This window comes from Rhinoderma darwinii, unplaced genomic scaffold (assembly GCF_050947455.1).
Source record: "Rhinoderma darwinii isolate aRhiDar2 unplaced genomic scaffold, aRhiDar2.hap1 Scaffold_4402, whole genome shotgun sequence".
NCBI lineage: Eukaryota > Metazoa > Chordata > Amphibia > Anura > Rhinodermatidae > Rhinoderma > Rhinoderma darwinii.
The window spans coordinates 1-25,154 of record NW_027463873.1 but is presented as its reverse complement, the minus strand read 5'-3'; the positions used below and the strand labels follow the sequence as shown (position 1 = coordinate 25,154).

At 47.8% G+C, this 25,154-nt stretch overlaps 17 non-coding genes across 17 annotated transcripts; all 17 read right to left on the bottom strand.

Moving 5' to 3' along the window:
* Nucleotides 1-925: 925 nt before the first annotated feature.
* LOC142714140 (U2 spliceosomal RNA) lies at nucleotides 926-1,116 on the bottom strand. Its single transcript, XR_012870344.1, has one exon. It is a non-coding gene; the product is annotated as a U2 spliceosomal RNA (small nuclear RNA).
* A 1,292-nt stretch (nucleotides 1,117-2,408) lies between these two features.
* Nucleotides 2,409-2,599, bottom strand: LOC142714139 (U2 spliceosomal RNA). Its single transcript, XR_012870343.1, has one exon. It is a non-coding gene; the product is annotated as a U2 spliceosomal RNA (small nuclear RNA).
* Nucleotides 2,600-3,895: 1,296 nt separating this feature from the next.
* LOC142714138 (U2 spliceosomal RNA) lies at nucleotides 3,896-4,086 on the bottom strand. The gene has a single exon (XR_012870342.1). It is a non-coding gene; the product is annotated as a U2 spliceosomal RNA (small nuclear RNA).
* Nucleotides 4,087-5,366: 1,280 nt separating this feature from the next.
* LOC142714136 (U2 spliceosomal RNA) lies at nucleotides 5,367-5,557 on the bottom strand. Its single transcript, XR_012870340.1, has one exon. It is a non-coding gene; the product is annotated as a U2 spliceosomal RNA (small nuclear RNA).
* Nucleotides 5,558-6,845: 1,288 nt separating this feature from the next.
* On the bottom strand, nucleotides 6,846-7,036 carry LOC142714126 (U2 spliceosomal RNA). The gene has a single exon (XR_012870331.1). It is a non-coding gene; the product is annotated as a U2 spliceosomal RNA (small nuclear RNA).
* Nucleotides 7,037-8,308: 1,272 nt separating this feature from the next.
* On the bottom strand, nucleotides 8,309-8,499 carry LOC142714135 (U2 spliceosomal RNA). The gene has a single exon (XR_012870339.1). It is a non-coding gene; the product is annotated as a U2 spliceosomal RNA (small nuclear RNA).
* A 1,288-nt stretch (nucleotides 8,500-9,787) lies between these two features.
* Nucleotides 9,788-9,978, bottom strand: LOC142714133 (U2 spliceosomal RNA). Its single transcript, XR_012870338.1, has one exon. It is a non-coding gene; the product is annotated as a U2 spliceosomal RNA (small nuclear RNA).
* A 1,300-nt stretch (nucleotides 9,979-11,278) lies between these two features.
* On the bottom strand, nucleotides 11,279-11,469 carry LOC142714132 (U2 spliceosomal RNA). Its single transcript, XR_012870337.1, has one exon. It is a non-coding gene; the product is annotated as a U2 spliceosomal RNA (small nuclear RNA).
* Nucleotides 11,470-12,745: 1,276 nt separating this feature from the next.
* On the bottom strand, nucleotides 12,746-12,936 carry LOC142714124 (U2 spliceosomal RNA). The gene has a single exon (XR_012870329.1). It is a non-coding gene; the product is annotated as a U2 spliceosomal RNA (small nuclear RNA).
* A 1,292-nt stretch (nucleotides 12,937-14,228) lies between these two features.
* On the bottom strand, nucleotides 14,229-14,419 carry LOC142714131 (U2 spliceosomal RNA). Its single transcript, XR_012870336.1, has one exon. It is a non-coding gene; the product is annotated as a U2 spliceosomal RNA (small nuclear RNA).
* Nucleotides 14,420-15,707: 1,288 nt separating this feature from the next.
* On the bottom strand, nucleotides 15,708-15,898 carry LOC142714130 (U2 spliceosomal RNA). Its single transcript, XR_012870335.1, has one exon. It is a non-coding gene; the product is annotated as a U2 spliceosomal RNA (small nuclear RNA).
* A 1,300-nt stretch (nucleotides 15,899-17,198) lies between these two features.
* On the bottom strand, nucleotides 17,199-17,389 carry LOC142714127 (U2 spliceosomal RNA). The gene has a single exon (XR_012870332.1). It is a non-coding gene; the product is annotated as a U2 spliceosomal RNA (small nuclear RNA).
* Nucleotides 17,390-18,665: 1,276 nt separating this feature from the next.
* Nucleotides 18,666-18,856, bottom strand: LOC142714115 (U2 spliceosomal RNA). Its single transcript, XR_012870321.1, has one exon. It is a non-coding gene; the product is annotated as a U2 spliceosomal RNA (small nuclear RNA).
* Nucleotides 18,857-20,152: 1,296 nt separating this feature from the next.
* LOC142714103 (U2 spliceosomal RNA) lies at nucleotides 20,153-20,343 on the bottom strand. Its single transcript, XR_012870310.1, has one exon. It is a non-coding gene; the product is annotated as a U2 spliceosomal RNA (small nuclear RNA).
* A 1,300-nt stretch (nucleotides 20,344-21,643) lies between these two features.
* On the bottom strand, nucleotides 21,644-21,834 carry LOC142714091 (U2 spliceosomal RNA). Its single transcript, XR_012870299.1, has one exon. It is a non-coding gene; the product is annotated as a U2 spliceosomal RNA (small nuclear RNA).
* A 1,292-nt stretch (nucleotides 21,835-23,126) lies between these two features.
* On the bottom strand, nucleotides 23,127-23,317 carry LOC142714173 (U2 spliceosomal RNA). Its single transcript, XR_012870374.1, has one exon. It is a non-coding gene; the product is annotated as a U2 spliceosomal RNA (small nuclear RNA).
* A 1,280-nt stretch (nucleotides 23,318-24,597) lies between these two features.
* On the bottom strand, nucleotides 24,598-24,788 carry LOC142714161 (U2 spliceosomal RNA). Its single transcript, XR_012870363.1, has one exon. It is a non-coding gene; the product is annotated as a U2 spliceosomal RNA (small nuclear RNA).
* Nucleotides 24,789-25,154: the final 366 nt, after the last annotated feature.

The window sequence follows — 25,154 nt, the reverse complement described above, 5'->3', positions numbered from 1 at the left end:
ACACTGCCTGGGCCCAGGCTTTTATCTCTGAGGCCCCATTATGATGTCAGAAAGCTGGCTCTGGAATCCTGAGGGCTCCACTATGACACGTGCAAAGTTCCGTCTGAACTTTATATAAGACGGTGAGGCTCAGTCAGTCACTCAGTGTTGCCTGAGAGGGCAACACTGCAACAGCCGGCCGCCAGGCTGTCTTTTTTTGCACAGCTAGTTGCCTCCAGGAGGCCACAAGAGGGAGACAAGGGACTGCAAAATGGAAAATAGGCATCCACCAACTTTACAGACAACTTCTCCTTGCTCCTACAACCTCCATCCTTGCACAGTTTGTTATTCTTCTAGGTAACATAGTAACAAATCCAAATTGCTGCTCTCTTTGTAGGCAAGCAAGGCTTTGTTGCAACTGCAATTCTTACTTCTTCTTGAAATGTAGGGACGACAGTACATTCCATCACATCCATCTAGTGTACACAGGTAGGTCCATTGTGGCGGGCAGGCGAGCGGGCGGGCTGCTTTATTGGCTGTTTGCTGTTCCCCTACTCCACTCCACTATTTGACTGTTGTGCTGCATCAATCAATCAATCAATCAATCAATCAATCAATCAATCAATCAATCAATCAATCAATCAATCAGTGGCTGGCTCAGGTGCAGCTCTTTAACTTACCTAAAAGGGAGGGCGGAGAGAAGACAAGGAAGGTGAATGAGGTGTTCCAATGTGAAATGCCGGAAACACAGAAACACAGACGACACACAACAAGAGGTGGCAATCTATTCATTAATTGCATTTAATCAATGAGCTCATTATCACTCATGCATTGTCCAACAGGTGTTGAAATAATGGGATTAAAAGGGCAGATCCCTTCAGAAAGACAGAAACAATAGCAAAGACAAAAAACACTTTTGGAATCTGCTTTTAGTCAACACATAAGGAAAGGGTGCACCGGTCCTGGAAATACTGCAATACCAGGTCAATGCGTGGAGTGGACAGAGCAAGCTCTATTTCCATCTCCCTGTTCTAAAAATCCATTTAATATATGGTCCCCAGATAGGGGACGTATCAGATATTAAACTGATAAGAACAGATACTACACTTGATCTTAGCCAAAAGGCCGAGAAGCGATAACCCGAACGGGCCGCGCGTTGCCCGAGCCTGCCCGATACTGCTGTTCAGCCCTTGCAGCGATTCAGCCTACTTCTAGGCAATTCCATGGGGCCCTGCAGGCTCACACACTCACAGCTACACGGGAGGTGAATAAAGGCCGGAGAGGAAGCCAGACAGGATTTGCTTCTTTTGCTTGCACCACAATGCAGTGCTGAAAGAGGAGGAATCTACATAAAAACGCCTTCCTGGCAACGCCCAAATGCCCTGCTGCCATGCAGATAAACACTGGCAGCGGCAGCAAGTGCATGCCCACAGCCACCCCTTGTTCCTTCACACCTTGTATCAGCTGTAATCCAGTCCAGTCCAGTGCTGCCTGCTGAGCAGCACTGACCAACACTGCCTGGGCCCAGGCTTTTATCTCTGAGGCCCCATTATGATGTCAGAAAGCTGGCTCTGGAATCCTGAGGGCTCCACTATGACACGTGCAAAGTTCCGTCTGAACTTTATATAAGACGGTGAGGCTCAGTCAGTCACTCAGTGTTGCCTGAGAGGGCAACACTGCAACAGCCGGCCGCCAGGCTGTCTTTTTTTTGCACAGCTAGTTGCCTCCAGGAGGCCACAAGAGGGAGACAAGGGACTGCAAAATGGAAAATAGGCATCCACCAACTTTACAGACAACTTCTCCTTGCTCCTACAACCTCCATCCTTGCACAGTTTGTTATTCTTCTAGGTAACATAGTAACAAATCCAAATTGCTGCTCTCTTTGTAGGCAAGCAAGGCTTTGTTGCAACTGCAATTCTTACTTCTTCTTGAAATGTAGGGACGACAGTACATTCCATCACATCCATCTAGTGTACACAGGTAGGTCCATTGTGGCGGGCAGGCGAGCGGGCGGGCTGCTTTATTGGCTGTTTGCTGTTCCCCTACTCCACTCCACTATTTGACTGTTGTGCTGCATCAATCAATCAATCAATCAATCAATCAATCAATCAATCAATCAATCAATCAATCAGTGGCTGGCTCAGGTGCAGCTCTTTAACTTACCTAAAAGGGAGGGCGGAGAGAAGACAAGGAAGGTGAATGAGGTGTTCCAATGTGAAATGCCGGAAACACAGAAACACAGACGACACACAACAAGAGGTGGCAATCTATTCATTAATTGCATTTAATCAATGAGCTCATTATCACTCATGCATTGTCCAACAGGTGTTGAAATAATGGGATTAAAAGGGCAGATCCCTTCAGAAAGACAGAAACAATAGCAAAGACAAAAAACACTTTTGGAATCTGCTTTTAGTCAACACATAAGGAAAGGGTGCACCGGTCCTGGAAATACTGCAATACCAGGTCAATGCGTGGAGTGGACAGAGCAAGCTCTATTTCCATCTCCCTGTTCTAAAAATCCATTTAATATATGGTCCCCAGATAGGGGACGTATCAGATATTAAACTGATAAGAACAGATACTACACTTGATCTTAGCCAAAAGGCCGAGAAGCGATAACCCGAACGGGCCGCGCGTTGCCCGAGCCTGCCCGATACTGCTGTTCAGCCCTTGCAGCGATTCAGCCTACTTCTAGGCAATTCCATGGGGCCCTGCAGGCTCACACACTCACAGCTACACGGGAGGTGAATAAAGGCCGGAGAGGAAGCCAGACAGGATTTGCTTCTTTTGCTTGCACCACAATGCAGTGCTGAAAGAGGAGGAATCTACATAAAAACGCCTTCCTGGCAACGCCCAAATGCCCTGCTGCCATGCAGATAAACACTGGCAGCGGCAGCAAGTGCATGCCCACAGCCACCCCTTGTTCCTTCACACCTTGTATCAGCTGTAATCCAGTCCAGTCCAGTGCTGCCTGCTGAGCAGCACTGACCAACACTGCCTGGGCCCAGGCTTTTATCTCTGAGGCCCCATTATGATGTCAGAAAGCTGGCTCTGGAATCCTGAGGGCTCCACTATGACACGTGCAAAGTTCCGTCTGAACTTTATATAAGACGGTGAGGCTCAGTCAGTCACTCAGTGTTGCCTGAGAGGGCAACACTGCAACAGCCGGCCGCCAGGCTGTCTTTTTTTTGCACAGCTAGTTGCCTCCAGGAGGCCACAAGAGGGAGACAAGGGACTGCAAAATGGAAAATAGGCATCCACCAACTTTACAGACAACTTCTCCTTGCTCCTACAACCTCCATCCTTGCACAGTTTGTTATTCTTCTAGGTAACATAGTAACAAATCCAAATTGCTGCTCTCTTTGTAGGCAAGCAAGGCTTTGTTGCAACTGCAATTCTTACTTCTTCTTGAAATGTAGGGACGACAGTACATTCCATCACATCCATCTAGTGTACACAGGTAGGTCCATTGTGGCGGGCAGGCGAGCGGGCGGGCTGCTTTATTGGCTGTTTGCTGTTCCCCTACTCCACTCCACTATTTGACTGTTGTGCTGCATCAATCAATCAATCAATCAATCAATCAATCAATCAATCAATCAATCAATCAATCAATCAGTGGCTGGCTCAGGTGCAGCTCTTTAACTTACCTAAAAGGGAGGGCGGAGAGAAGACAAGGAAGGTGAATGAGGTGTTCCAATGTGAAATGCCGGAAACACAGAAACACAGACGACACACAACAAGAGGTGGCAATCTATTCATTAATTGCATTTAATCAATGAGCTCATTATCACTCATGCATTGTCCAACAGGTGTTGAAATAATGGGATTAAAAGGGGAGATCCCTTCAGAAAGGCAGAAACAATAGCAAAGACAAAAAACACTTTTGGAATCTGCTTTTAGTCAACACATAAGGAAAGGGTGCACCGGTCCTGGAAATACTGCAATACCAGGTCAATGCGTGGAGTGGACAGAGCAAGCTCTATTTCCATCTCCCTGTTCTAAAAATCCATTTAATATATGGTCCCCAGATAGGGGACGTATCAGATATTAAACTGATAAGAACAGATACTACACTTGATCTTAGCCAAAAGGCCGAGAAGCGATAACCCGAACGGGCCGCGCGTTGCCCGAGCCTGCCCGATACTGCTGTTCAGCCCTTGCAGCGATTCAGCCTACTTCTAGGCAATTCCATGGGGCCCTGCAGGCTCACACACTCACAGCTACACGGGAGGTGAATAAAGGCCGGAGAGGAAGCCAGACAGGATTTGCTTCTTTTGCTTGCACCACAATGCAGTGCTGAAAGAGGAGGAATCTACATAAAAACGCCTTCCTGGCAACGCCCAAATGCCCTGCTGCCATGCAGATAAACACTGGCAGCGGCAGCAAGTGCATGCCCACAGCCACCCCTTGTTCCTTCACACCTTGTATCAGCTGTAATCCAGTCCAGTCCAGTGCTGCCTGCTGAGCAGCACTGACCAACACTGCCTGGGCCCAGGCTTTTATCTCTGAGGCCCCATTATGATGTCAGAAAGCTGGCTCTGGAATCCTGAGGGCTCCACTATGACACGTGCAAAGTTCCGTCTGAACTTTATATAAGACGGTGAGGCTCAGTCAGTCACTCAGTGTTGCCTGAGAGGGCAACACTGCAACAGCCGGCCGCCAGGCTGTCTTTTTTTTGCACAGCTAGTTGCCTCCAGGAGGCCACAAGAGGGAGACAAGGGACTGCAAAATGGAAAATAGGCATCCACCAACTTTACAGACAACTTCTCCTTGCTCCTACAACCTCCATCCTTGCACAGTTTGTTATTCTTCTAGGTAACATAGTAACAAATCCAAATTGCTGCTCTCTTTGTAGGCAAGCAAGGCTTTGTTGCAACTGCAATTCTTACTTCTTCTTGAAATGTAGGGACGACAGTACATTCCATCACATCCATCTAGTGTACACAGGTAGGTCCATTGTGGCGGGCAGGCGAGCGGGCGGGCTGCTTTATTGGCTGTTTGCTGTTCCCCTACTCCACTCCACTATTTGACTGTTGTGCTGCATCAATCAATCAATCAATCAATCAATCAATCAATCAATCAATCAGTGGCTGGCTCAGGTGCAGCTCTTTAACTTACCTAAAAGGGAGGGCGGAGAGAAGACAAGGAAGGTGAATGAGGTGTTCCAATGTGAAATGCAGGAAACACAGAAACACAGACGACACACAACAAGAGGTGGCAATCTATTCATTAATTGCATTTAATCAATGAGCTCATTATCACTCATGCATTGTCCAACAGGTGTTGAAATAATGAGATTAAAAGGGGAGATCCCTTCAGAAAGACAGAAACAATAGCAAAGACAAAAAACACTTTTGGAATCTGCTTTTAGTCAACACATAAGGAAAGGGTGCACCGGTCCTGGAAATACTGCAATACCAGGTCAATGCGTGGAGTGGACAGAGCAAGCTCTATTTCCATCTCCCTGTTCTAAAAATCCATTTAATATATGGTCCCCAGATAGGGGACGTATCAGATATTAAACTGATAAGAACAGATACTACACTTGATCTTAGCCAAAAGGCCGAGAAGCGATAACCCGAACGGGCCGCACGTTGCCCGAGCCTGCCCGATACTGCTGTTCAGCCCTTGCAGCGATTCAGCCTACTTCTAGGCAATTCCATGGGGCCCTGCAGGCTCACACACTCACAGCTACACGGGAGGTGAATAAAGGCCGGAGAGGAAGCCAGACAGGATTTGCTTCTTTTGCTTGCACCACAATGCAGTGCTGAAAGAGGAGGAATCTACATAAAAACGCCTTCCTGGCAACGCCCAAATGCCCTGCTGCCATGCAGATAAACACTGGCAGCGGCAGCAAGTGCATGCCCACAGCCACCCCTTGTTCCTTCACACCTTGTATCAGCTGTAATCCAGTCCAGTCCAGTGCTGCCTGCTGAGCAGCACTGACCAACACTGCCTGGGCCCAGGCTTTTATCTCTGAGGCCCCATTATGATGTCAGAAAGCTGGCTCTGGAATCCTGAGGGCTCCACTATGACACGTGCAAAGTTCCGTCTGAACTTTATATAAGACGGTGAGGCTCAGTCAGTCACTCAGTGTTGCCTGAGAGGGCAACACTGCAAGAGCCGGCCGCCAGGCTGTCTTTTTTTTGCACAGCTAGTTGCCTCCAGGAGGCCACAAGAGGGAGACAAGGGACTGCAAAATGGAAAATAGGCATCCACCAACTTTACAGACAACTTCTCCTTGCTCCTACAACCTCCATCCTTGCACAGTTTGTTATTCTTCTAGGTAACATAATAACAAATCCAAATTGCTGCTCTCTTTGTAGGCAAGCAAGGCTTTGTTGCAACTGCAATTCTTACTTCTTCTTGAAATGTAGGGACGACAGTACATTCCATCACATCCATCTAGTGTACACAGGTAGGTCCATTGTGGCGGGCAGGCGAGCGGGCGGGCTGCTTTATTGGCTGTTTGCTGTTCCCCTACTCCACTCCACTATTTGACTGTTGTGCTGCATCAATCAATCAATCAATCAATCAATCAATCAATCAATCAATCAATCAATCAGTGGCTGGCTCAGGTGCAGCTCTTTAACTTACCTAAAAGGGAGGGCGGAGAGAAGACAAGGAAGGTGAATGAGGTGTTCCAATGTGAAATGCCGGAAACACAGAAACACAGACGACACACAACAAGAGGTGGCAATCTATTCATTAATTGCATTTAATCAATGAGCTCATTATCACTCATGCATTGTCCAACAGGTGTTGAAATAATGGGATTAAAAGGGCAGATCCCTTCAGAAAGACAGAAACAATAGCAAAGACAAAAAACACTTTTGGAATCTGCTTTTAGTCAACACATAAGGAAAGGGTGCACCGGTCCTGGAAATACTGCAATACCAGGTCAATGCGTGGAGTGGACAGAGCAAGCTCTATTTCCATCTCCCTGTTCTAAAAATCCATTTAATATATGGTCCCCAGATAGGGGACGTATCAGATATTAAACTAATAAGAACAGATACTACACTTGATCTTAGCCAAAAGGCCGAGAAGCGATAACCCGAACGGGCCGCGCGTTGCCCGAGCCTGCCCGATACTGCTGTTCAGCCCTTGCAGCGATTCAGCCTACTTCTAGGCAATTCCATGGGGCCCTGCAGGCTCACACACTCACAGCTACACGGGAGGTGAATAAAGGCCGGAGAGGAAGCCAGACAGGATTTGCTTCTTTTGCTTGCACCACAATGCAGTGCTGAAAGAGGAGGAATCTACATAAAAACGCCTTCCTGGCAACGCCCAAATGCCCTGCTGCCATGCAGATAAACACTGGCAGCGGCAGCAAGTGCATGCCCACAGCCACCCCTTGTTCCTTCACACCTTGTATCAGCTGTAATCCAGTCCAGTCCAGTGCTGCCTGCTGAGCAGCACTGACCAACACTGCCTGGGCCCAGGCTTTTATCTCTGAGGCCCCATTATGATGTCAGAAAGCTGGCTCTGGAATCCTGAGGGCTCCACTATGACACGTGCAAAGTTCCGTCTGAACTTTATATAAGACGGTGAGGCTCAGTCAGTCACTCAGTGTTGCCTGAGAGGGCAACACTGCAACAGCCGGCCGCCAGGCTGTCTTTTTTTTGCACAGCTAGTTGCCTCCAGGAGGCCACAAGAGGGAGACAAGGGACTGCAAAATGGAAAATAGGCATCCACCAACTTTACAGACAACTTCTCCTTGCTCCTACAACCTCCATCCTTGCACAGTTTGTTATTCTTCTAGGTAACATAGTAACAAATCCAAATTGCTGCTCTCTTTGTAGGCAAGCAAGGCTTTGTTGCAACTGCAATTCTTACTTCTTCTTGAAATGTAGGGACGACAGTACATTCCATCACATCCATCTAGTGTACACAGGTAGGTCCATTGTGGCGGGCAGGCGAGCGGGCGGGCTGCTTTATTGGCTGTTTGCTGTTCCCCTACTCCACTCCACTATTTGACTGTTGTGCTGCATCAATCAATCAATCAATCAATCAATCAATCAATCAGTGGCTGGCTCAGGTGCAGCTCTTTAACTTACCTAAAAGGGAGGGCGGAGAGAAGACAAGGAAGGTGAATGAGGTGTTCCAATGTGAAATGCCGGAAACACAGAAACACAGACGACACACAACAAGAGGTGGCAATCTATTCATTAATTGCATTTAATCAATGAGCTCATTATCACTCATGCATTGTCCAACAGGTGTTGAAATAATGGGATTAAAAGGGGAGATCCCTTCAGAAAGACAGAAACAATAGCAAAGACAAAAAACACTTTTGGAATCTGCTTTTAGTCAACACATAAGGAAAGGGTGCACCGGTCCTGGAAATACTGCAATACCAGGTCAATGCGTGGAGTGGACAGAGCAAGCTCTATTTCCATCTCCCTGTTCTAAAAATCCATTTAATATATGGTCCCCAGATAGGGGACGTATCAGATATTAAACTGATAAGAACAGATACTACACTTGATCTTAGCCAAAAGGCCGAGAAGCGATAACCCGAACGGGCCGCGCGTTGCCCGAGCCTGCCCGATACTGCTGTTCAGCCCTTGCAGCGATTCAGCCTACTTCTAGGCAATTCCATGGGGCCCTGCAGGCTCACACACTCACCGCTACACGGGAGGTGAATAAAGGCCGGAGAGGAAGCCAGACAGGATTTGCTTCTTTTGCTTGCACCACAATGCAGTGCTGAAAGAGGAGGAATCTACATAAAAACGCCTTCCTGGCAACGCCCAAATGCCCTGCTGTCATGCAGATAAACACTGGCAGCGGCAGCAAGTGCATGCCCACAGCCACCCCTTGTTCCTTCACACCTTGTATCAGCTGTAATCCAGTCCAGTCCAGTGCTGCCTGCTGAGCAGCACTGACCAACACTGCCTGGGCCCAGGCTTTTATCTCTGAGGCCCCATTATGATGTCAGAAAGCTGGCTCTGGAATCCTGAGGGCTCCACTATGACACGTGCAAAGTTCCGTCTGAACTTTATATAAGACGGTGAGGCTCAGTCAGTCACTCAGTGTTGCCTGAGAGGGCAACACTGCAACAGCCGGCCGCCAGGCTGTCTTTTTTTTGCACAGCTAGTTGCCTCCAGGAGGCCACAAGAGGGAGACAAGGGACTGCAAAATGGAAAATAGGCATCCACCAACTTTACAGACAACTTCTCCTTGCTCCTACAACCTCCATCCTTGCACAGTTTGTTATTCTTCTAGGTAACATAGTAACAAATCCAAATTGCTGCTCTCTTTGTAGGCAAGCAAGGCTTTGTTGCAACTGCAATTCTTACTTCTTCTTGAAATGTAGGGACGACAGTACATTCCATCACATCCATCTAGTGTACACAGGTAGGTCCATTGTGGCGGGCAGGCGAGCGGGCGGGCTGCTTTATTGGCTGTTTGCTGTTCCCCTACTCCACTCCACTATTTGACTGTTGTGCTGCATCAATCAATCAATCAATCAATCAATCAATCAATCAATCAATCAATCAATCAGTGGCTGGCTCAGGTGCAGCTCTTTAACTTACCTAAAAGGGAGGGCGGAGAGAAGACAAGGAAGGTGAATGAGGTGTTCCAATGTGAAATGCCGGAAACACAGAAACACAGACGACACACAACAAGAGGTGGCAATCTATTCATTAATTGCATTTAATCAATGAGCTCATTATCACTCATGCATTGTCCAACAGGTGTTGAAATAATGGGATTAAAAGGGGAGATCCCTTCAGAAAGACAGAAACAATAGCAAAGACAAAAAACACTTTTGGAATCTGCTTTTAGTCAACACATAAGGAAAGGGTGCACCGGTCCTGGAAATACTGCAATACCAGGTCAATGCGTGGAGTGGACAGAGCAAGCTCTATTTCCATCTCCCTGTTCTAAAAATCCATTTAATATATGGTCCCCAGATAGGGGACGTATCAGATATTAAACTGATAAGAACAGATACTACACTTGATCTTAGCCAAAAGGCCGAGAAGCGATAACCCGAACGGGCCGCGCGTTGCCCGAGCCTGCCCGATACTGCTGTTCAGCCCTTGCAGCGATTCAGCCTACTTCTAGGCAATTCCATGGGGCCCTGCAGGCTCACACACTCACAGCTACACGGGAGGTGAATAAAGGCCGGAGAGGAAGCCAGACAGGATTTGCTTCTTTTGCTTGCACCACAATGCAGTGCTGAAAGAGGAGGAATCTACATAAAAACGCCTTCCTGGCAACGCCCAAATGCCCTGCTGTCATGCAGATAAACACTGGCAGCGGCAGCAAGTGCATGCCCACAGCCACCCCTTGTTCCTTCACACCTTGTATCAGCTGTAATCCAGTCCAGTCCAGTGCTGCCTGCTGAGCAGCACTGACCAACACTGCCTGGGCCCAGGCTTTTATCTCTGAGGCCCCATTATGATGTCAGAAAGCTGGCTCTGGAATCCTGAGGGCTCCACTATGACACGTGCAAAGTTCCGTCTGAACTTTATATAAGACGGTGAGGCTCAGTCAGTCACTCAGTGTTGCCTGAGAGGGCAACACTGCAACAGCCGGCCGCCAGGCTGTCTTTTTTTTGCACAGCTAGTTGCCTCCAGGAGGCCACAAGAGGGAGACAAGGGACTGCAAAATGGAAAATAGGCATCCACCAACTTTACAGACAACTTCTCCTTGCTCCTACAACCTCCATCCTTGCACAGTTTGTTATTCTTCTAGGTAACATAGTAACAAATCCAAATTGCTGCTCTCTTTGTAGGCAAGCAAGGCTTTGTTGCAACTGCAATTCTTACTTCTTCTTGAAATGTAGGGACGACAGTACATTCCATCACATCCATCTAGTGTACACAGGTAGGTCCATTGTGGCGGGCAGGCGAGCGGGCGGGCTGCTTTATTGGCTGTTTGCTGTTCCCCTACTCCACTCCACTATTTGACTGTTGTGCTGCATCAATCAATCAATCAATCAATCAATCAATCAATCAATCAATCAATCAATCAATCAATCAATCAGTGGCTGGCTCAGGTGCAGCTCTTTAACTTACCTAAAAGGGAGGGCGGAGAGAAGACAAGGAAGGTGAATGAGGTGTTCCAATGTGAAATGCCGGAAACACAGAAACACAGACGACACACAACAAGAGGTGGCAATCTATTCATTAATTGCATTTAATCAATGAGCTCATTATCACTCATGCATTGTCCAACAGGTGTTGAAATAATGGGATTAAAAGGGGAGATCCCTTCAGAAAGACAGAAACAATAGCAAAGACAAAAAACACTTTTGGAATCTGCTTTTAGTCAACACATAAGGAAAGGGTGCACCGGTCCTGGAAATACTGCAATACCAGGTCAATGCGTGGAGTGGACAGAGCAAGCTCTATTTCCATCTCCCTGTTCTAAAAATCCATTTAATATATGGTCCCCAGATAGGGGACGTATCAGATATTAAACTGATAAGAACAGATACTACACTTGATCTTAGCCAAAAGGCCGAGAAGCGATAACCCGAACGGGCCGCGCGTTGCCCGAGCCTGCCCGATACTGCTGTTCAGCCCTTGCAGCGATTCAGCCTACTTCTAGGCAATTCCATGGGGCCCTGCAGGCTCACACACTCACAGCTACACGGGAGGTGAATAAAGGCCGGAGAGGAAGCCAGACAGGATTTGCTTCTTTTGCTTGCACCACAATGCAGTGCTGAAAGAGGAGGAATCTACATAAAAACGCCTTCCTGGCAACGCCCAAATGCCCTGCTGCCATGCAGATAAACACTGGCAGCGGCAGCAAGTGCATGCCCACAGCCACCCCTTGTTCCTTCACACCTTGTATCAGCTGTAATCCAGTCCAGTCCAGTGCTGCCTGCTGAGCAGCACTGACCAACACTGCCTGGGCCCAGGCTTTTATCTCTGAGGCCCCATTATGATGTCAGAAAGCTGGCTCTGGAATCCTGAGGGCTCCACTATGACACGTGCAAAGTTCCGTCTGAACTTTATATAAGACGGTGAGGCTCAGTCAGTCACTCAGTGTTGCCTGAGAGGGCAACACTGCAACAGCCGGCCGCCAGGCTGTCTTTTTTTTGCACAGCTAGTTGCCTCCAGGAGGCCACAAGAGGGAGACAAGGGACTGCAAAATGGAAAATAGGCATCCACCAACTTTACAGACAACTTCTCCTTGCTCCTACAACCTCCATCCTTGCACAGTTTGTTATTCTTCTAGGTAACATAGTAACAAATCCAAATTGCTGCTCTCTTTGTAGGCAAGCAAGGCTTTGTTGCAACTGCAATTCTTACTTCTTCTTGAAATGTAGGGACGACAGTACATTCCATCACATCCATCTAGTGTACACAGGTAGGTCCATTGTGGCGGGCAGGCGAGCGGGCGGGCTGCTTTATTGGCTGTTTGCTGTTCCCCTACTCCACTCCACTATTTGACTGTTGTGCTGCATCAATCAATCAATCAATCAATCAATCAATCAATCAATCAGTGGCTGGCTCAGGTGCAGCTCTTTAACTTACCTAAAAGGGAGGGCGGAGAGAAGACAAGGAAGGTGAATGAGGTGTTCCAATGTGAAATGCCGGAAACACAGAAACACAGACGACACACAACAAGAGGTGGCAATCTATTCATTAATTGCATTTAATCAATGAGCTCATTATCACTCATGCATTGTCCAACAGGTGTTGAAATAATGGGATTAAAAGGGCAGATCCCTTCAGAAAGACAGAAACAATAGCAAAGACAAAAAACACTTTTGGAATCTGCTTTTAGTCAACACATAAGGAAAGGGTGCACCGGTCCTGGAAATACTGCAATACCAGGTCAATGCGTGGAGTGGACAGAGCAAGCTCTATTTCTATCTCCCTGTTCTAAAAATCCATTTAATATATGGTCCCCAGATAGGGGACGTATCAGATATTAAACTGATAAGAACAGATACTACACTTGATCTTAGCCAAAAGGCCGAGAAGCGATAACCCGAACGGGCCGCGCGTTGCCCGAGCCTGCCCGATACTGCTGTTCAGCCCTTGCAGCGATTCAGCCTACTTCTAGGCAATTCCATGGGGCCCTGCAGGCTCACACACTCACAGCTACACGGGAGGTGAATAAAGGCCGGAGAGGAAGCCAGACAGGATTTGCTACTTTTGCTTGCACCACAATGCAGTGCTGAAAGAGGAGGAATCTACATAAAAACGCCTTCCTGGCAACGCCCAAATGCCCTGCTGCCATGCAGATAAACACTGGCAGCGGCAGCAAGTGCATGCCCACAGCCACCCCTTGTTCCTTCACACCTTGTATCAGCTGTAATCCAGTCCAGTCCAGTGCTGCCTGCTGAGCAGCACTGACCAACACTGCCTGGGCCCAGGCTTTTATCTCTGAGGCCCCATTATGATGTCAGAAAGCTGGCTCTGGAATCCTGAGGGCTCCACTATGACACGTGCAAAGTTCCGTCTGAACTTTATATAAGACGGTGAGGCTCAGTCAGTCACTCAGTGTTGCCTGAGAGGGCAACACTGCAACAGCCGGCCGCCAGGCTGTCTTTTTTTTGCACAGCTAGTTGCCTCCAGGAGGCCACAAGAGGGAGACAAGGGACTGCAAAATGGAAAATAGGCATCCACCAACTTTACAGACAACTTCTCCTTGCTCCTACAACCTCCATCCTTGCACAGTTTGTTATTCTTCTAGGTAACATAGTAACAAATCCAAATTGCTGCTCTCTTTGTAGGCAAGCAAGGCTTTGTTGCAACTGCAATTCTTACTTCTTCTTGAAATGTAGGGACGACAGTACATTCCATCACATCCATCTAGTGTACACAGGTAGGTCCATTGTGGCGGGCAGGCGAGCGGGCGGGCTGCTTTATTGGCTGTTTGCTGTTCCCCTACTCCACTCCACTATTTGACTGTTGTGCTGCATCAATCAATCAATCAATCAATCAATCAATCAATCAATCAATCAATCAATCAATCAGTGGCTGGCTCAGGTGCAGCTCTTTAACTTACCTAAAAGGGAGGGCGGAGAGAAGACAAGGAAGGTGAATGAGGTGTTCCAATGTGAAATGCCGGAAACACAGAAACACAGACGACACACAACAAGAGGTGGCAATCTATTCATTAATTGCATTTAATCAATGAGCTCATTATCACTCATGCATTGTCCAACAGGTGTTGAAATAATGGGATTAAAAGGGGAGATCCCTTCAGAAAGACAGAAACAATAGCAAAGACAAAAAACACTTTTGGAATCTGCTTTTAGTCAACACATAAGGAAAGGGTGCACCGGTCCTGGAAATACTGCAATACCAGGTCAATGCGTGGAGTGGACAGAGCAAGCTCTATTTCCATCTCCCTGTTCTAAAAATCCATTTAATATATGGTCCCCAGATAGGGGACGTATCAGATATTAAACTGATAAGAACAGATACTACACTTGATCTTAGCCAAAAGGCCGAGAAGCGATAACCCGAACGGGCCGCGCGTTGCCCGAGCCTGCCCGATACTGCTGTTCAGCCCTTGCAGCGATTCAGCCTACTTCTAGGCAATTCCATGGGGCCCTGCAGGCTCACACACTCACAGCTACACGGGAGGTGAATAAAGGCCGGAGAGGAAGCCAGACAGGATTTGCTTCTTTTGCTTGCACCACAATGCAGTGCTGAAAGAGGAGGAATCTACATAAAAACGCCTTCCTGGCAACGCCCAAATGCCCTGCTGCCATGCAGATAAACACTGGCAGCGGCAGCAAGTGCATGCCCACAGCCACCCCTTGTTCCTTCACACCTTGTATCAGCTGTAATCCAGTCCAGTCCAGTGCTGCCTGCTGAGCAGCACTGACCAACACTGCCTGGGCCCAGGCTTTTATCTCTGAGGCCCCATTATGATGTCAGAAAGCTGGCTCTGGAATCCTGAGGGCTCCACTATGACACGTGCAAAGTTCCGTCTGAACTTTATATAAGACGGTGAGGCTCAGTCAGTCACTCAGTGTTGCCTGAGAGGGCAACACTGCAACAGCCGGCCGCCAGGCTGTCTTTTTTTTGCACAGCTAGTTGCCTCCAGGAGGCCACAAGAGGGAGACAAGGGACTGCAAAATGGAAAATAGGCATCCACCAACTTTACAGACAACTTCTCCTTGCTCCTACAACCTCCATCCTTGCACAGTTTGTTATTCTTCTAGGTAACATAGTAACAAATCCAAATTGCTGCTCTCTTTGTAGGCAAGCAAGGCTTTGTTGCAACTGCAATTCTTACTTCTTCTTGAAATGTAGGGACGACAGTACATTCCATCACATCCATCTAGTGTACACAGGTAGGTCCATTGTGGCGGGCAGGCGAGCGGGCGGGCTGCTTTATTGGCTGTTTGCTGTTCCCCTACTCCACTCCACTATTTGACTGTTGTGCTGCATCAATCAATCAATCAATCAATCAATCAATCAATCAATCAATCAATCAATCAGTGGCTGGCTCAGGTGCAGCTCTTTAACTTACCTAAAAGGGAGGGCGGAGAGAAGACAAGGAAGGTGAATGAGGTGTTCCAATGTGAAATGCCGGAAACACAGAAACACAGACGACACACAACAAGAGGTGGCAATCTATTCATTAATTGCATTTAATCAATGAGCTCATTATCACTCATGCATTGTCCAACAGGTGTTGAAATAATGGGATTAAAAGGGCAGATCCCTTCAGAAAGACAGAAACAATAGCAAAGACAAAAAACACTTTTGGAATCTGCTTTTAGTCAACACATAAGGAAAGGGTGCACCGGTCCTGGAAATACTGCAATACCAGGTCAATGCGTGGAGTGGACAGAGCAAGCTCTATTTCCATCTCCCTGTTCTAAAAATCCATTTAATATATGGTCCCCAGATAGGGGACGTATCAGATATTAAACTGATAAGAACAGATACTACACTTGATCTTAGCCAAAAGGCCGAGAAGCGATAACCCGAACGGGCCGCGCGTTGCCCGAGCCTGCCCGATACTGCTGTTCAGCCCTTGCAGCGATTCAGCCTACTTCTAGGCAATTCCATGGGGCCCTGCAGGCTCACACACTCACAGCTACACGGGAGGTGAATAAAGGCCGGAGAGGAAGCCAGACAGGATTTGCTTCTTTTGCTTGCACCACAATGCAGTGCTGAAAGAGGAGGAATCTACATAAAAACGCCTTCCTGGCAACGCCCAAATGCCCTGCTGCCATGCAGATAAACACTGGCAGCGGCAGAAAGTGCATGCCCACAGCCACCCCTTGTTCCTTCACACCTTGTATCAGCTGTAATCCAGTCCAGTCCAGTGCTGCCTGCTGAGCAGCACTGACCAACACTGCCTGGGCCCAGGCTTTTATCTCTGAGGCCCCATTATGATGTCAGAAAGCTGGCTCTGGAATCCTGAGGGCTCCACTATGACACGTGCAAAGTTCCGTCTGAACTTTATATAAGACGGTGAGGCTCAGTCAGTCACTCAGTGTTGCCTGAGAGGGCAACACTGCAACAGCCGGCCGCCAGGCTGTCTTTTTTTTGCACAGCTAGTTGCCTCCAGGAGGCCACAAGAGGGAGACAAGGGACTGCAAAATGGAAAATAGGCATCCACCAACTTTACAGACAACTTCTCCTTGCTCCTACAACCTCCATCCTTGCACAGTTTGTTATTCTTCTAGGTAACATAGTAACAAATCCAAATTGCTGCTCTCTTTGTAGGCAAGCAAGGCTTTGTTGCAACTGCAATTCTTACTTCTTCTTGAAATGTAGGGACGACAGTACATTCCATCACATCCATCTAGTGTACACAGGTAGGTCCATTGTGGCGGGCAGGCGAGCGGGCGGGCTGCTTTATTGGCTGTTTGCTGTTCCCCTACTCCACTCCACTATTTGACTGTTGTGCTGCATCAATCAATCAATCAATCAATCAATCAATCAATCAATCAATCAATCAATCAATCAATCAATCAGTGGCTGGCTCAGGTGCAGCTCTTTAACTTACCTAAAAGGGAGGGCGGAGAGAAGACAAGGAAGGTGAATGAGGTGTTCCAATGTGAAATGCCGGAAACACAGAAACACAGACGACACACAACAAGAGGTGGCAATCTATTCATTAATTGCATTTAATCAATGAGCTCATTATCACTCATGCATTGTCCAACAGGTGTTGAAATAATGGGATTAAAAGGGGAGATCCCTTCAGAAAGACAGAAACAATAGCAAAGACAAAAAACACTTTTGGAATCTGCTTTTAGTCAACACATAAGGAAAGGGTGCACCGGTCCTGGAAATACTGCAATACCAGGTCAATGCGTGGAGTGGACAGAGCAAGCTCTATTTCCATCTCCCTGTTCTAAAAATCCATTTAATATATGGTCCCCAGATAGGGGACGTATCAGATATTAAACTGATAAGAACAGATACTACACTTGATCTTAGCCAAAAGGCCGAGAAGCGATAACCCGAACGGGCCGCGCGTTGCCCGAGCCTGCCCGATACTGCTGTTCAGCCCTTGCAGCGATTCAGCCTACTTCTAGGCAATTCCATGGGGCCCTGCAGGCTCACACACTCACAGCTACACGGGAGGTGAATAAAGGCCGGAGAGGAAGCCAGACAGGATTTGCTTCTTTTGCTTGCACCACAATGCAGTGCTGAAAGAGGAGGAATCTACATAAAAACGCCTTCCTGGCAACGCCCAAATGCCCTGCTGCCATGCAGATAAACACTGGCAGCGGCAGCAAGTGCATGCCCACAGCCACCCCTTGTTCCTTCACACCTTGTATCAGCTGTAATCCAGTCCAGTCCAGTGCTGCCTGCTGAGCAGCACTGACCAACACTGCCTGGGCCCAGGCTTTTATCTCTGAGGCCCCATTATGATGTCAGAAAGCTGGCTCTGGAATCCTGAGGGCTCCACTATGACACGTGCAAAGTTCCGTCTGAACTTTATATAAGACGGTGAGGCTCAGTCAGTCACTCAGTGTTGCCTGAGAGGGCAACACTGCAACAGCCGGCCGCCAGGCTGTCTTTTTTTTGCACAGCTAGTTGCCTCCAGGAGGCCACAAGAGGGAGACAAGGGACTGCAAAATGGAAAATAGGCATCCACCAACTTTACAGACAACTTCTCCTTGCTCCTACAACCTCCATCCTTGCACAGTTTGTTATTCTTCTAGGTAACATAGTAACAAATCCAAATTGCTGCTCTCTTTGTAGGCAAGCAAGGCTTTGTTGCAACTGCAATTCTTACTTCTTCTTGAAATGTAGGGACGACAGTACATTCCATCACATCCATCTAGTGTACACAGGTAGGTCCATTGTGGCGGGCAGGCGAGCGGGCGGGCTGCTTTATTGGCTGTTTGCTGTTCCCCTACTCCACTCCACTATTTGACTGTTGTGCTGCATCAATCAATCAATCAATCAATCAATCAATCAATCAATCAGTGGCTGGCTCAGGTGCAGCTCTTTAACTTACCTAAAAGGGAGGGCGGAGAGAAGACAAGGAAGGTGAATGAGGTGTTCCAATGTGAAATGCCGGAAACACAGAAACACAGACGACACACAACAAGAGGTGGCAATCAATTCATTAATTGCATTTAATCAATGAGCTCATTATCACTCATGCATTGTCCAACAGGTGTTGAAATAATGGGATTAAAAGGGGAGATCCCTTCAGAAAGACAGAAACAATAGCAAAGACAAAAAACACTTTTGGAATCTGCTTTTAGTCAACACATAAGGAAAGGGTGCACCGGTCCTGGAAATACTGCAATACCAGGTCAATGCGTGGAGTGGACAGAGCAAGCTCTATTTCCATCTCCCTGTTCTAAAAATCCATTTAATATATGGTCCCCAGATAGGGGACGTATCAGATATTAAACTGATAAGAACAGATACTACACTTGATCTTAGCCAAAAGGCCGAGAAGCGATAACCCGAACGGGCCGCGCGTTGCCCGAGCCTGCCCGATACTGCTGTTCAGCCCTTGCAGCGATTCAGCCTACTTCTAGGCAATTCCATGGGGCCCTGCAGGCTCACACACTCACAGCTACACGGGAGGTGAATAAAGGCCGGAGAGGAAGCCAGACAGGATTTGCTTCTTTTGCTTGCACCACAATGCAGTGCTGAAAGAGGAGGAATCTACATAAAAACGCCTTCCTGGCAACGCCCAAATGCCCTGCTGCCATGCAGATAAACACTGGCAGCGGCAGCAAGTGCATGCCCACAGCCACCCCTTGTTCCTTCACACCTTGTATCAGCTGTAATCCAGTCCAGTCCAGTGCTGCCTGCTGAGCAGCACTGACCAACACTGCCTGGGCCCAGGCTTTTATCTCTGAGGCCCCATTATGATGTCAGAAAGCTGGCTCTGGAATCCTGAGGGCTCCACTATGACACGTGCAAAGTTCCGTCTGAACTTTATATAAGACGGTGAGGCTCAGTCAGTCACTCAGTGTTGCCTGAGAGGGCAACACTGCAACAGCCGGCCGCCAGGCTGTCTTTTTTTTGCACAGCTAGTTGCCTCCAGGAGGCCACAAGAGGGAGACAAGGGACTGCAAAATGGAAAATAGGCATCCACCAACTTTACAGACAACTTCTCCTTGCTCCTACAACCTCCATCCTTGCACAGTTTGTTATTCTTCTAGGTAACATAGTAACAAATCCAAATTGCTGCTCTCTTTGTAGGCAAGCAAGGCTTTGTTGCAACTGCAATTCTTACTTCTTCTTGAAATGTAGGGACGACAGTACATTCCATCACATCCATCTAGTGTACACAGGTAGGTCCATTGTGGCGGGCAGGCGAGCGGGCGGGCTGCTTTATTGGCTGTTTGCTGTTCCCCTACTCCACTCCACTATTTGACTGTTGTGCTGCATCAATCAATCAATCAATCAATCAATCAATCAATCAATCAATCAATCAATCAATCAATCAGTGGCTGGCTCAGGTGCAGCTCTTTAACTTACCTAAAAGGGAGGGCGGAGAGAAGACAAGGAAGGTGAATGAGGTGTTCCAATGTGAAATGCCGGAAACACAGAAACACAGACGACACACAACAAGAGGTGGCAATCTATTCATTAATTGCATTTAATCAATGAGCTCATTATCACTCATGCATTGTCCAACAGGTGTTGAAATAATGGGATTAAAAGGGCAGATCCCTTCAGAAAGACAGAAACAATAGCAAAGACAAAAAACACTTTTGGAATCTGCTTTTAGTCAACACATAAGGAAAGGGTGCACCGGTCCTGGAAATACTGCAATACCAGGTCAATGCGTGGAGTGGACAGAGCAAGCTCTATTTCCATCTCCCTGTTCTAAAAATCCATTTAATATATGGTCCCCAGATAGGGGACGTATCAGATATTAAACTGATAAGAACAGATACTACACTTGATCTTAGCCAAAAGGCCGAGAAGCGATAACCCGAACGGGCCGCGCGTTGCCCGAGCCTGCCCGATACTGCTGTTCAGCCCTTGCAGCGATTCAGCCTACTTCTAGGCAATTCCATGGGGCCCTGCAGGCTCACACACTCACAGCTACACGGGAGGTGAATAAAGGCCGGAGAGGAAGCCAGACAGGATTTGCTTCTTTTGCTTGCACCACAATGCAGTGCTGAAAGAGGAGGAATCTACATAAAAACGCCTTCCTGGCAACGCCCAAATGCCCTGCTGCCATGCAGATAAACACTGGCAGCGGCAGCAAGTGCATGCCCACAGCCACCCCTTGTTCCTTCACACCTTGTATCAGCTGTAATCCAGTCCAGTCCAGTGCTGCCTGCTGAGCAGCACTGACCAACACTGCCTGGGCCCAGGCTTTTATCTCTGAGGCCCCATTATGATGTCAGAAAGCTGGCTCTGGAATCCTGAGGGCTCCACTATGACACGTGCAAAGTTCCGTCTGAACTTTATATAAGACGGTGAGGCTCAGTCAGTCACTCAGTGTTGCCTGAGAGGGCAACACTGCAACAGCCGGCCGCCAGGCTGTCTTTTTTTTGCACAGCTAGTTGCCTCCAGGAGGCCACAAGAGGGAGACAAGGGACTGCAAAATGGAAAATAGGCATCCACCAACTTTACAGACAACTTCTCCTTGCTCCTACAACCTCCATCCTTGCACAGTTTGTTATTCTTCTAGGTAACATAGTAACAAATCCAAATTGCTGCTCTCTTTGTAGGCAAGCAAGGCTTTGTTGCAACTGCAATTCTTACTTCTTCTTGAAATGTAGGGACGACAGTACATTCCATCACATCCATCTAGTGTACACAGGTAGGTCCATTGTGGCGGGCAGGCGAGCGGGCGGGCTGCTTTATTGGCTGTTTGCTGTTCCCCTACTCCACTCCACTATTTGACTGTTGTGCTGCATCAATCAATCAATCAATCAATCAATCAATCAATCAATCAATCAATCAATCAATCAATCAATCAGTGGCTGGCTCAGGTGCAGCTCTTTAACTTACCTAAAAGGGAGGGCGGAGAGAAGACAAGGAAGGTGAATGAGGTGTTCCAATGTGAAATGCCGGAAACACAGAAACACAGACGACACACAACAAGAGGTGGCAATCTATTCATTAATTGCATTTAATCAATGAGCTCATTATCACTCATGCATTGTCCAACAGGTGTTGAAATAATGGGATTAAAAGGGGAGATCCCTTCAGAAAGACAGAAACAATAGCAAAGACAAAAAACACTTTTGGAATCTGCTTTTAGTCAACACATAAGGAAAGGGTGCACCGGTCCTGGAAATACTGCAATACCAGGTCAATGCGTGGAGTGGACAGAGCAAGCTCTATTTCCATCTCCCTGTTCTAAAAATCCATTTAATATATGGTCCCCAGATAGGGGACGTATCAGATATTAAACTGATAAGAACAGATACTACACTTGATCTTAGCCAAAAGGCCGAGAAGCGATAACCCGAACGGGCCGCGCGTTGCCCGAGCCTGCCCGATACTGCTGTTCAGCCCTTGCAGCGATTCAGCCTACTTCTAGGCAATTCCATGGGGCCCTGCAGGCTCACACACTCACAGCTACACGGGAGGTGAATAAAGGCCGGAGAGGAAGCCAGACAGGATTTGCTTCTTTTGCTTGCACCACAATGCAGTGCTGAAAGAGGAGGAATCTACATAAAAACGCCTTCCTGGCAACGCCCAAATGCCCTGCTGCCATGCAGATAAACACTGGCAGCGGCAGCAAGTGCATGCCCACAGCCACCCCTTGTTCCTTCACACCTTGTATCAGCTGTAATCCAGTCCAGTCCAGTGCTGCCTGCTGAGCAGCACTGACCAACACTGCCTGGGCCCAGGCTTTTATCTCTGAGGCCCCATTATGATGTCAGAAAGCTGGCTCTGGAATCCTGAGGGCTCCACTATGACACGTGCAAAGTTCCGTCTGAACTTTATATAAGACGGTGAGGCTCAGTCAGTCACTCAGTGTTGCCTGAGAGGGCAACACTGCAACAGCCGGCCGCCAGGCTGTCTTTTTTTTGCACAGCTAGTTGCCTCCAGGAGGCCACAAGAGGGAGACAAGGGACTGCAAAATGGAAAATAGGCATCCACCAACTTTACAGACAACTTCTCCTTGCTCCTACAACCTCCATCCTTGCACAGTTTGTTATTCTTCTAGGTAACATAGTAACAAATCCAAATTGCTGCTCTCTTTGTAGGCAAGCAAGGCTTTGTTGCAACTGCAATTCTTACTTCTTCTTGAAATGTAGGGACGACAGTACATTCCATCACATCCATCTAGTGTACACAGGTAGGTCCATTGTGGCGGGCAGGCGAGCGGGCGGGCTGCTTTATTGGCTGTTTGCTGTTCCCCTACTCCACTCCACTATTTGACTGTTGTGCTGCATCAATCAATCAATCAATCAATCAATCAATCAATCAATCAATCAATCAATCAATCAGTGGCTGGCTCAGGTGCAGCTCTTTAACTTACCTAAAAGGGAGGGCGGAGAGAAGACAAGGAAGGTGAATGAGGTGTTCCAATGTGAAATGCCGGAAACACAGAAACACAGACGACACACAACAAGAGGTGGCAATCTATTCATTAATTGCATTTAATCAATGAGCTCATTATCACTCATGCATTGTCCAACAGGTGTTGAAATAATGGGATTAAAAGGGGAGATCCCTTCAGAAAGACAGAAACAATAGCAAAGACAAAAAACACTTTTGGAATCTGCTTTTAGTCAACACATAAGGAAAGGGTGCACCGGTCCTGGAAATACTGCAATACCAGGTCAATGCGTGGAGTGGACAGAGCAAGCTCTATTTCCATCTCCCTGTTCTAAAAATCCATTTAATATATGGTCCCCAGATAGGGGACGTATCAGATATTAAACTGATAAGAACAGATACTACACTTGATCTTAGCCAAAAGGCCGAGAAGCGATAACCCGAACGGGCCGCGCGTTGCCCGAGCCTGCCCGATACTGCTGTTCAGCCCTTGCAGCGATTCAGCCTACTTCTAGGCAATTCCATGGGGCCCTGCAGGCTCACACACTCACAGCTACACGGGAGGTGAATAAAGGCCGGAGAGGAAGCCAGACAGGATTTGCTTCTTTTGCTTGCACCACAATGCAGTGCTGAAAGAGGAGGAATCTACATAAAAACGCCTTCCTGGCAACGCCCAAATGCCCTGCTGCCATGCAGATAAACACTGGCAGCGGCAGCAAGTGCATGCCCACAGCCACCCCTTGTTCCTTCACACCTTGTATCAGCTGTAATCCAGTCCAGTCCAGTGCTGCCTGCTGAGCAGCACTGACCAACACTGCCTGGGCCCAGGCTTTTATCTCTGAGGCCCCATTATGATGTCAGAAAGCTGGCTCTGGAATCCTGAGGGCTCCACTATGACACGTGCAAAGTTCCGTCTGAACTTTATATAAGACGGTGAGGCTCAGTCAGTCACTCAGTGTTGCCTGAGAGGGCAACACTGCAACAGCCGGCCGCCAGGCTGTCTTTTTTTTGCACAGCTAGTTGCCTCCAGGAGGCCACAAGAGGGAGACAAGGGACTGCAAAATGGAAAATAGGCATCCACCAACTTTACAGACAACTTCTCCTTGCTCCTACAACCTCCATCCTTGCACAGTTTGTTATTCTTCTAGGTAACATAGTAACAAATCCAAATTGCTGCTCTCTTTGTAGGCAAGCAAGGCTTTGTTGCAACTGCAATTCTTACTTCTTCTTGAAATGTAGGGACGACAGTACATTCCATCACATCCATCTAGTGTACACAGGTAGGTCCATTGTGGCGGGCAGGCGAGCGGGCGGGCTGCTTTATTGGCTGTTTGCTGTTCCCCTACTCCACTCCACTATTTGACTGTTGTGCTGCATCAATCAATCAATCAATCAATCAATCAATCAATCAATCAATCAGTGGCTGGCTCAGGTGCAGCTCTTTAACTTACCTAAAAGGGAGGGCGGAGAGAAGACAAGGAAGGTGAATGAGGTGTTCCAATGTGAAATGCCGGAAACACAGAAACACAGACGACACACAACAAGAGGTGGCAATCTATTCATTAATTGCATTTAATCAATGAGCTCATTATCACTCATGCATTGTCCAACAGGTGTTGAAATAATGGGATTAAAAGGGGAGATCCCTTCAGAAAGACAGAAACAATAGCAAAGACAAAAAACACTTTTGGAATCTGCTTTTAGTCAACACATAAGGAAAGGGTGCACCGGTCCTGGAAATACTGCAATACCAGGTCAATGCGTGGAGTGGACAGAGCAAGCTCTATTTCCATCTCCCTGTTCTAAAAATCCATTTAATATATGGTCCCCAGATAGGGGACGTATCAGATATTAAACTGATAAGAACAGATACTACACTTGATCTTAGCCAAAAGGCCGAGAAGCGATAACCCGAACGGGCCGCGCGTTGCCCGAGCCTGCCCGATACTGCTGTTCAGCCCTTGCAGCGATTCAGCCTACTTCTAGGCAATTCCATGGGGCCCTGCAGGCTCACACACTCACAGCTACACGGGAGGTGAATAAAGGCCGGAGAGGAAGCCAGACAGGATTTGCTTCTTTTGCTTGCACCACAATGCAGTGCTGAAAGAGGAGGAATCTACATAAAAACGCCTTCCTGGCAACGCCCAAATGCCCTGCTGCCATGCAGATAAACACTGGCAGCGGCAGCAAGTGCATGCCCACAGCCACCCCTTGTTCCTTCACACCTTGTATCAGCTGTAATCCAGTCCAGTCCAGTGCTGCCTGCTGAGCAGC